Here is an 8,909-nt window from a genome sequence, read left to right as displayed (position 1 = left end):
AGCTTGCCATGGAAAGGAGTAAGAAGGATTGGATGAAGACAGTAGGAAAGCAGAGAGACGGAAGGGACAAGCATCTTCATACGCTTATCTGAAATTCCTACCAATGAATTACATAAGTATCTCTATCTTTACCTTTATGTTTTCGTATATCATCATTCATATCCATTTGAGTCTGCCTGACTAAGATTTACAAGGTGACCATAGCTTGCTTCATACCAACAATCTCTGTGGGATCGACCCTTACTCGCGTAAGGTTTATTACTTGGACGACCCAGTACACTTGCTGGTTAGTTGTGCGAAGTTGTGTTTATGCCATGGTATTGAACACCAAGTTTTTGGATTCATCACCGGGGATTATTTGTGTTGTGAAAAGTATTGATCACAATTTCGCGCTACCAGTACGCGCCATGTGCGCATGGCGAGGCGAACTCACTTTTGCGCGCGCGCGCCTAGTACGCGTGCGCACCCATCGATGCATTTCCAATTCTTGTTTCCTCATGCATTCTCCACTTTGCATGCTTTTCTCTTATTTCTTCCATCCAATACTTGCCTTATGAACCTAAAATCACTCAACAACATATCAAGGCATCGGATGTAATTAAAGTGAGTCAAATTTAGCTATTTAAGGCCTAAAAAGCATGTTTTTACACTTAAGCACAATTCAAGAGAGAATTACAAAACCATGCTATTTTATTGAATAAATGTGGAAAAAGGTGATAAAATCCTCCAAATTAAGCACAAAATAAACCATGAAATCGGGGTTTATCAGAGGTATATCCCTAAAGTGTAACCCCAATTCTAAGGATAGATTTTTACGCGCTAAACAATTAGCACATCTGATGCATTCTCTGTAGATATTTACAAAATATATGTTCCACTCCTTTTCTCTCCAATTGTGAATGTTTCTAATTAGTGCATTTGGGTGATTTGTTAGGTTTTTGTTGCTGTTGAGGATGGCTATGACTGCTCTAGAATCACATTCCACAATAATATTCTTTAGCCCCAAAGTCCAAGCAATCTTCAATCCTTGGTCTATTCTCCACAGTTCTGATTTGTAAGTTGTACAATCTCTTATGTAGTATGAGAATCCTCCTACCCATTTGCGAATTTTGTTTCTTAGAATCCCACCACATCCAACTTTGTTATTTTGTCTAGACCCATCTATATTTAGAGTTATTCAGCCCTGAAGAGGTGGATTCTATTTAATTTGTCTTTTCTCCTTTTGGTTGATAATTCTCTTCTTCATTCTCCTATCAAAAGCCTCTCGAATTTCCTTCACTTTCTTCTCAATTTCGTGGTGGGGAGTAGGTGGCCTAGTGTAGCCAAAACTTTTCTGTTTCTCCAATCCCATAGCTTCCAGCAAGTGACGATGAAGTAGTCTAGCCATTCTTGAGTTGCATGTTTGCTCAATCGAATTCTGAGGTTTAGCTCCAGCCATTGGTCCTAATTTATCATGAAGAAGCTCTGCATTGCATTCAGGTCAATGAGTTGATTCTATATAGTGGCAGCTTTCACGCAATCCCCAAAGGTATGGATCGCACTCTCCATTTGGTGTTCGCAGAAGGGGCAATTTCCGCTTCCCCCAAATATTCTACTCCTTCTCTGATTTGTGAATACCCGATCATGCATCACTTTCCATATTAGGAGTTTCGCCTTTTGGTGACCCTTCCAGCTCCATATCGTTGTCCATATGATTTTTGAAGGGGTTATCTAATTTGCTAGGGCTGCCATAGAAAAGTCGTCATCCTCTAATAGCTTCTAGCCCCTCCTGTCTTCTTTGCCGTTGCTTCTTGGAGGTGGTTGAGCTATGATTTTTTGCACTGCATCATCAGGAAAAGCACTGCTCAATTTGATTAAATTCCATCCTCTAGTATCGTCTCCCTATTCTCCTACTTTGCTATGAATGTCTAAATTGGTATGGGTTGCAAAATTTTCCAGAGTCCCTCCGCCTTCCACCCAATTGTCTGTCTAGAAGAAAGTTAAGCGCCCATCTCCAATGAAAGAAATTGAGTGCTTCAGAAAAGTTGGCCAGGTCTTCATTAGTTCTTTCCATAGGTCAAAATCTAACTTTCTGGTAATTTGTTGAGTTGTGGTACTATTATTGATGCTGTTATTGTATTTCTAATGAAAAATTTTTGCCCATAGAATATTAGGTTGTTCTTATAGCTGCCAAATGATCTTTAGCGAAAAAGCCTCATTCATAAGTTCTAGCTTTCTGAATCCTAGTCCTCCTTCATGATTTGGAAGGCACAATGTTTTCCAATTCACTGCATGAAGACCTCTTTTGTTGTTTGTTTCTCCCCACACGAAGTTTTTTATGTAGTTTTTCGATTTCATTGCACACCGACTTAATTTTTCATGTTGCATATCAAACTTTACACTTGGACTGGTGACAAATTGTGCAAGGGTTATCCGCCTAGCTATGGAAAGGCATTTTCTCTTCCACCCTTTTAATTTTTCTTGCACTCTTTCTAACATTGTTTTGAAATTTTCCTTTCCCTTCCTCTTGTTGTTTAACATAGTTCCAAGGTATTTTCCAAGTGTTTTGCTTTCTTTGAACTCTATCTTATTTAAAATATTTCTTCTGGTGGCCGGATCGGTATTTTTTAAAAAAATTATAGAAGATTTTGCTGTGCTAATTTTCAAGCTCCCTGCTTTGCAAAATATTTATATGGTTTCTTTAATGTTCTCTATTTGTTCAGTTGCTGCTTCTACAAAAAGTAACAAATCGTCAACAAACATTAAATGAGATATGTTAATACCATTTTTCTAATATAAACGGAGACCAAAATTCCTCATTTACTCCCTGTTCAATGTACTGAGAGAGTTTATCCATACAGATGACGAAGAAGTATGTGAATAATGGATCCCCTTGTCTTATTCCTCTTGTTGGATAAAAGGTCTCAGTTTTGTCCCCATTCCAAAGCACATTGTAATCAACTGATCTCACTCCTTCCATTATTATGCTGCTGAGTTTGTGAGGAATTCCAATTTCTTTGAGTTTGTTGAATGAAGTTCCAATTGATCCTATCATAAGCTTTCTCAAAGTCGATTTTTGTCGCCGTGTATCCTTTTTCCCTCTCAGCCTCCTCATCAAATGCATCACTTCTTTAGCTATGACGATGTTGTCATGGATCTTCCGTCCCGGTATGAAACTAGATTGGTGAGGTGATATTCTATCATTCAAGAGGGATTTGATTCTCTGAACAATAACTTTAGAAACTATCTTGTATTTCACATTGCAGAGTACGATGGGTCTAAATTGATTTATGAACTCTGGGTAATGTGTTTTGGGTATGAGGGCTAGGAGAGTTACATTGGTTTCTTTTATGGTAGTGGGTTCTACCCAAAAGGTCTGTGTGAACTCCACAATCTTGTTTTTTATGAGATTTCAGTTGTGTTTGAAAAAGGCTACTGGAAAACCATCTTCTTCGGGAGCTTTGGTGGACCCAATGCTAGAAAGTTCTTTTTTTATTTCTGCGACTGTAGGAGGGGCTTCCATACACCTACCAAAAAGGGGATCCAAGTTAGGTATAGTAATGGAGTCAAAAACCAAAGAACAGTTGCTTACATCTTCTTTATGAAGGTTTTGGAAGAAACTGATTATGTAGTTTTTTAAGCTTTGTTCATCCTCTATCCATTTACCATTTAGGTTCCTCGGCTTTAAGATTTTGTTCTTCCTCCTTCTGATGACAATTTTGGTGTGATAGAACCAGGTGTTTCTATCTCCCTCAACTATCCATTATTCTCTGAATTTCTGAAGCCAGAACGTTTCTTCTGTGTCAAGAATTTTATTGAGCTCCTTATAAAGGTTGACTCCGAGCTAGTCCAGAAAAGGGTTTTGGCCAAAGCTGTTGCATCTTTGTATGCCTTCCAATCTGTTCAGGATCCTCCTCTTAACTTTAAAGATATTTCCAAAAACTTCTTTATTCTAAGTGATCATTTCTTGTTTAATATTAGGGAGAGTGCTCAAGAGGCTGTTGTTGATGTTGTTGCTCTATTTTTGTGTTAGGAAAGAATCAAACTCTAGGTGGTGTGTCCATATTAACTCAAATCTAAAAGGTCTTTTGTGGTTAAGGTTTCCAGAATCATTTTTCGTAATGAGGAGAGGGTGGTGGTCCGAGTTAGTTCTCGGCAAGACCTTGACCACTACTTCATGACGGAGAAGTCTCCAAGTTGAGTTAGAAAGGGCACGGTCAAGTCTCTTGAAGACTCTCTCATGACCATTCCAAAGCGGACCCTTTTAGGTGAATCTATTTCCATTGAAACCTAGATTAATAACACCGCTGTCATTGATCCAGTTATCAAAACAGTTGCATGCTCTATTATCATTAGTACTACTGATGAGAGAACTTTTGCGTGGTCTAGAAATTTGCGGATAAATCCTCGTTGCAAGTATAGTTTCTAAACCTTCAAAAGTCCTTTCATACAAACGTTTTGGTTGTCACAAGTAACAAACCCCTTTAAAATTGATAACCGAGTATTTAAACCTCGGGTCGTCTTCTCAAGGAATTGCAGGGAGGTATGTTCTTATTATTGGTTATGAGTCTGTAAATTGGGGTTTTGGAAGTAAGGTGCGAATATGTTATATGATAAGTAAAATAAAGTAATACTAATAAAATCTCTTGGCAAGGTATAAGAACTGGAGGTCCTATCCCAGTTATCCTTATCAATTGTGATGAGAATTGGATTCTTCTCCCACTTTGTTAACCTCTAACTATGAAGGTAAGTTAAGTAGATGAATTAATTCCAATTTTTAATCAACAATGAGTTTGATAAATCAAGAGTTACCAATTATTTAACCAAAGCCAAAAGGGGAAAAAAGTAAAATTACTAAAGTGAAAATATCCTCAGATGGGAAGCAACAATAACATAAATCAAAGAGAGCAATAGTAAACTGAAATACCTCAAATATCATTAAATAAAAATGTCAATTCTAACACGGAAAATATCAACAACCAATTGGGCAACATCAATTAAACATAATAAAAGCTTCAAAGTAATCAAAATATAAAAGAGAGATTTAAATAGAAAAAGGAATATTGAACCTGGATCGAAAGTCACTCTAGAAAGCTAAGAGAAGTCCTAAATCCTAGTTTCTAAAAATCCTAATTTCTAATCCTAAGAGAGAGAGGAGAGACCCTCTCTCAAAACTAAATCTAAATCATGGAAAGTGAATTATGAGTGCATCCTTATGAATACATGCATTCCCCCACTTTATAGCCTCTAATCTGTGTGTTCTAGGCTGAAAACTGGGTCAAAAACAGCCCAGAAGTCACTTCCAGCGCTTTCTGGTCCGTACAGGTCGCGGAAAAGTGACGCGGCCGCATGGTTCACGCGGCTGCGCGGGTTGCGTTCCTGCCAGGTCACGCGTCCGCGTAACTCACGCGTTCGCGTCGCTTGGCGTCGGGGCAGATATGGCAAATTATATATCAAATCGAAGCCCCGGACGTTAGCTTTCCAACGCAACTGGAACCGCGTCGTTTGGACCTCTATAGCTAAAGTTATTGCTGTTTGAGTGCGAAGAGGTCAGGCTGGACAGCTTAGCAGTTTCTCCAACTTCTTGTATTCCTTCCACTTTTGCATGCTTCCTTTCCATCCTCTGAGCCATTCCTGCCTTGTAATCTCTAAAAGTACTTAACACGCATATCAAGGCATCTAATGGTATAAAAGGAGGATTAATAATAAGCAAATATAAGATCAAAGAAGCATGTTTTCAATCAAAGCACATAATTAGGAAGGCAAATGTAAAATATGCGAATAGTATGAATAAGTGGGTAAAGAGTTGATAAAATCCACTCAATTGAGCACAAAATAAACCATGAAATAGTGGTTTATCAACCTCCCCACACTTAAACAATAGCATGTCCTCATGCTAAGCTCAAGAGAAACTATAAAGGAATGAAGAGGAATGGTAGAATGCATGAAATGCAACCTATGAATGCAACTAAATAAAAAATATTTCTACTTACTTGGTTAAAAGCAAATAAATCCCCAAGAATAAATATGAACTAGATTTCACTAATTCAAATCATAAAAATGAAGTACAAATAGACTTGTAGAAGAAAATAGCTCATGAAAGCCGGGAACAAAGAATCGAGCATCGAACCCTCACTTAGTAGTGTATATCACTCTAATCACTCAAGTGTTTTAGGTTCGATTCTCTCAATTCTCTACTAACCTTGCTTTCTAAGGCTTGCTCTTCATCTAAAAATCAAAAGTTTTGAGTACAGCTCATATGCATTGATTTCACTATTTATTTTGGGGCATTTTGTCCCCTTTTATTAATTGCTCTTTTCTTTTTTTCTTTTTATTTTTTTATTTTTATTTTTCTTTTTTTTTCAATGCATATGATTAAAGTATTGAATGCAATAACATGTGCTCAACCATTATTTTGCACATTTTCACTAAAATATACAACACCCAATTATTCAAACCAAATGTTTCGAAACCCACTTTCCCACACTTAAATCATAAGCATTCTCATTAGTCTAAGCTAACCAAGGATTCAAATTAAGGACATTATTATTTTTCACTTAGAGTTAATGATGTGCTAAAATAAAGAACAAAAGGGGTAAAATAGGCTCAAAATTGGTTTGCAATAGATAATGAAAATGTTAAGGCCATGTGGGTATGTAAGCTCAGTGAAACAAGGCCTCAATCATATAAGTGTATGCATACATTAAACAATGGAAATATAGAATTAAGCAAGACAAAGATCACAATTTTAGAGAGAGAAACACACACCAAAAATAAAATATTGGTTGATAAAATACAACCAACCAAATAGGCTCAAGATCTCACTGGTTTTGTGTGTTCGAGCTTTAAACCATGTTCCAAAATAATATTTCTTTCATACAAGTTTTTCAAAAAATTTTATTGAAATTAGTGAAATACTAAAAAATTTCTTGAAAAAGAAAATATTACTTTAACCAAGTGGTAAAATATGCACAAAAAGAAACAAGCATGCAAATGCAACAATGAAAAACAAAAATTTGGTGTTGAGAATGGGCTAACTAACCTGTGGAGATCGGTATTGACCTCCCCACACTTAAAGATTGCACCGTCCTCGGTGCATGCTGAGAAGTACAGGTGGCGGGTGTTGTGGTTCCTCAGCTGGTGCTCTCTTGTAGAGGCTTTCTCTTTACCCGTTTTGGTGGCCAGCCTGAAAAAGAGAGAAGAGAAAGGCACATGAAGTCAAAGGGGTGGAGCAAAGAGGAGGGCGGTACGAGTGATAATCATGCCAAGCAAAAGAAATAGTGAATGAAAGACATGGTCGCGATTCCATGTGATCAGTTCATCAATGGAAATATAGCAAGGCATGGGGAGTATTGGATGCAAGATGTTTATTAGCATGCCGGCAAGGGCATGAGTAGCATAGATCAAGCATCAAAAGCTTTTAATGTATTGTTAGTCGTGAGAAACTAACAATAACGTTTGTATTAACAATTATATTTAATTAATAAAATAGTAAAGGGAATTTGTGAAAAGCAGGCATTTATAGTAGTAGATTAAAAGAAATCTTAAAAATAGTGCACAATGCCATACGGGCGTTTTCACAAACACATAGCATGCACGGGAAATAATCTATTTGAAAGTATTAAATTGAACATGCAAGCAACCCTTTAAAAATTAATATAATTGTCAAACAATTCCCTTAATAATCCACAAGCAAAATATGGTAAATAATTACCCAAATAAATTTCTAACACCAACGAAAATAATGCAATGAATGAAAGTATGCAAATGAATTAAAATAAAATAAAAAGAAAAATAAGAAGAATTAGAAGGGAAAGAATGGAAGAAGAAGTAAGGAAGAAAAGAGGGAGGGAAAAATTAGGATTAGGGAAGAAGAGATAAGATATTTGGCAAACTGGGATATGTTGTGCGGCGCAGGCGACGCGGACGCGTGGGGCACGCGTTCGCGTGATTGCGCTTTAAGTAAGGGGACGCGGTCGCGCCGGTCACGCGGTCGCGTGACCCATGTGATGCTTCTGGCGCGAGTGCAGCCTCGCACCTGCACAACTCTCTGTTCAAATTAATTTATTTGCCAAAATTGGGGTGACGCGATCGCGTGGATGGCCATTTTTGGAAAATGACGCGGCCGCGTGGGGCACGCAGTCACGTGGGAGGGCTTGGGCTTCTAGCACGCCTCCAGCCATGCTCCAGCTCTGTTCGTTTTTTTTTTCTCTTCTCCCCTTGTGACGCGGACGCGTCGTTGATGCGGTCGCGTCGCGTAGCGAAAATTTTTTTTTAATAACTGAAAAATGCAGAATGCAGAATGCAATGCTTAATGTGAATGAGATGCAAAATTCCAGGTTCAATATAACAAAATAAAATAAAATTCAAAAACAAATAAAACTAAATAAAAATGAAAATGAAAAAGGACGATCATACCATGGTGGGTTGTCTCCCACCTAGCACTTTTAGTTAAAGTCCTTAAGTTGGACATTTGATGAGCTTCCTGTCATGGTGACTTATGCTTGTACTGATCCAGGAATCCCCACCAATGTTTGTATTTCCAGTAGCCTCCGGGGTCCCAAACTAAGCATGTAAAGCCCTTAAGAAGCTTCAAACAGATTCTTAGGCTCCTGGGGTGACAAATGCCAGAACAGATTCCAGGATCCCAAACTTTACTTTTACACCCGTTTTTGTTTCGATCTGCATTTTTCCGGCCGGGTGAAAGGTGATCTGAATTTTCACTGCAGCGACCAAACAGCTTCCTAAACCCATTCAGTTGAGCTTTATACCAACCTTTGCGTTTGAACTTAAAGCTTCCAACCATGATGAACCTTGCAGAACAATTCTTACCACTGACCATCTTCCTTTTACTCTTAATGCCACAAAGAGCTCTAAGTTGACCATCCGTCTCTAGTAGCCCATATTCAAGTGGAATTAGAAAGCTAAGG

The sequence above is a fragment of the Arachis duranensis genome, chromosome 5, assembly GCF_000817695.3.
Source record: "Arachis duranensis cultivar V14167 chromosome 5, aradu.V14167.gnm2.J7QH, whole genome shotgun sequence".
In the NCBI taxonomy this organism is placed as follows: domain Eukaryota; kingdom Viridiplantae; phylum Streptophyta; class Magnoliopsida; order Fabales; family Fabaceae; genus Arachis; species Arachis duranensis.
Note: the sequence above shows the minus strand (reverse complement) of the source record.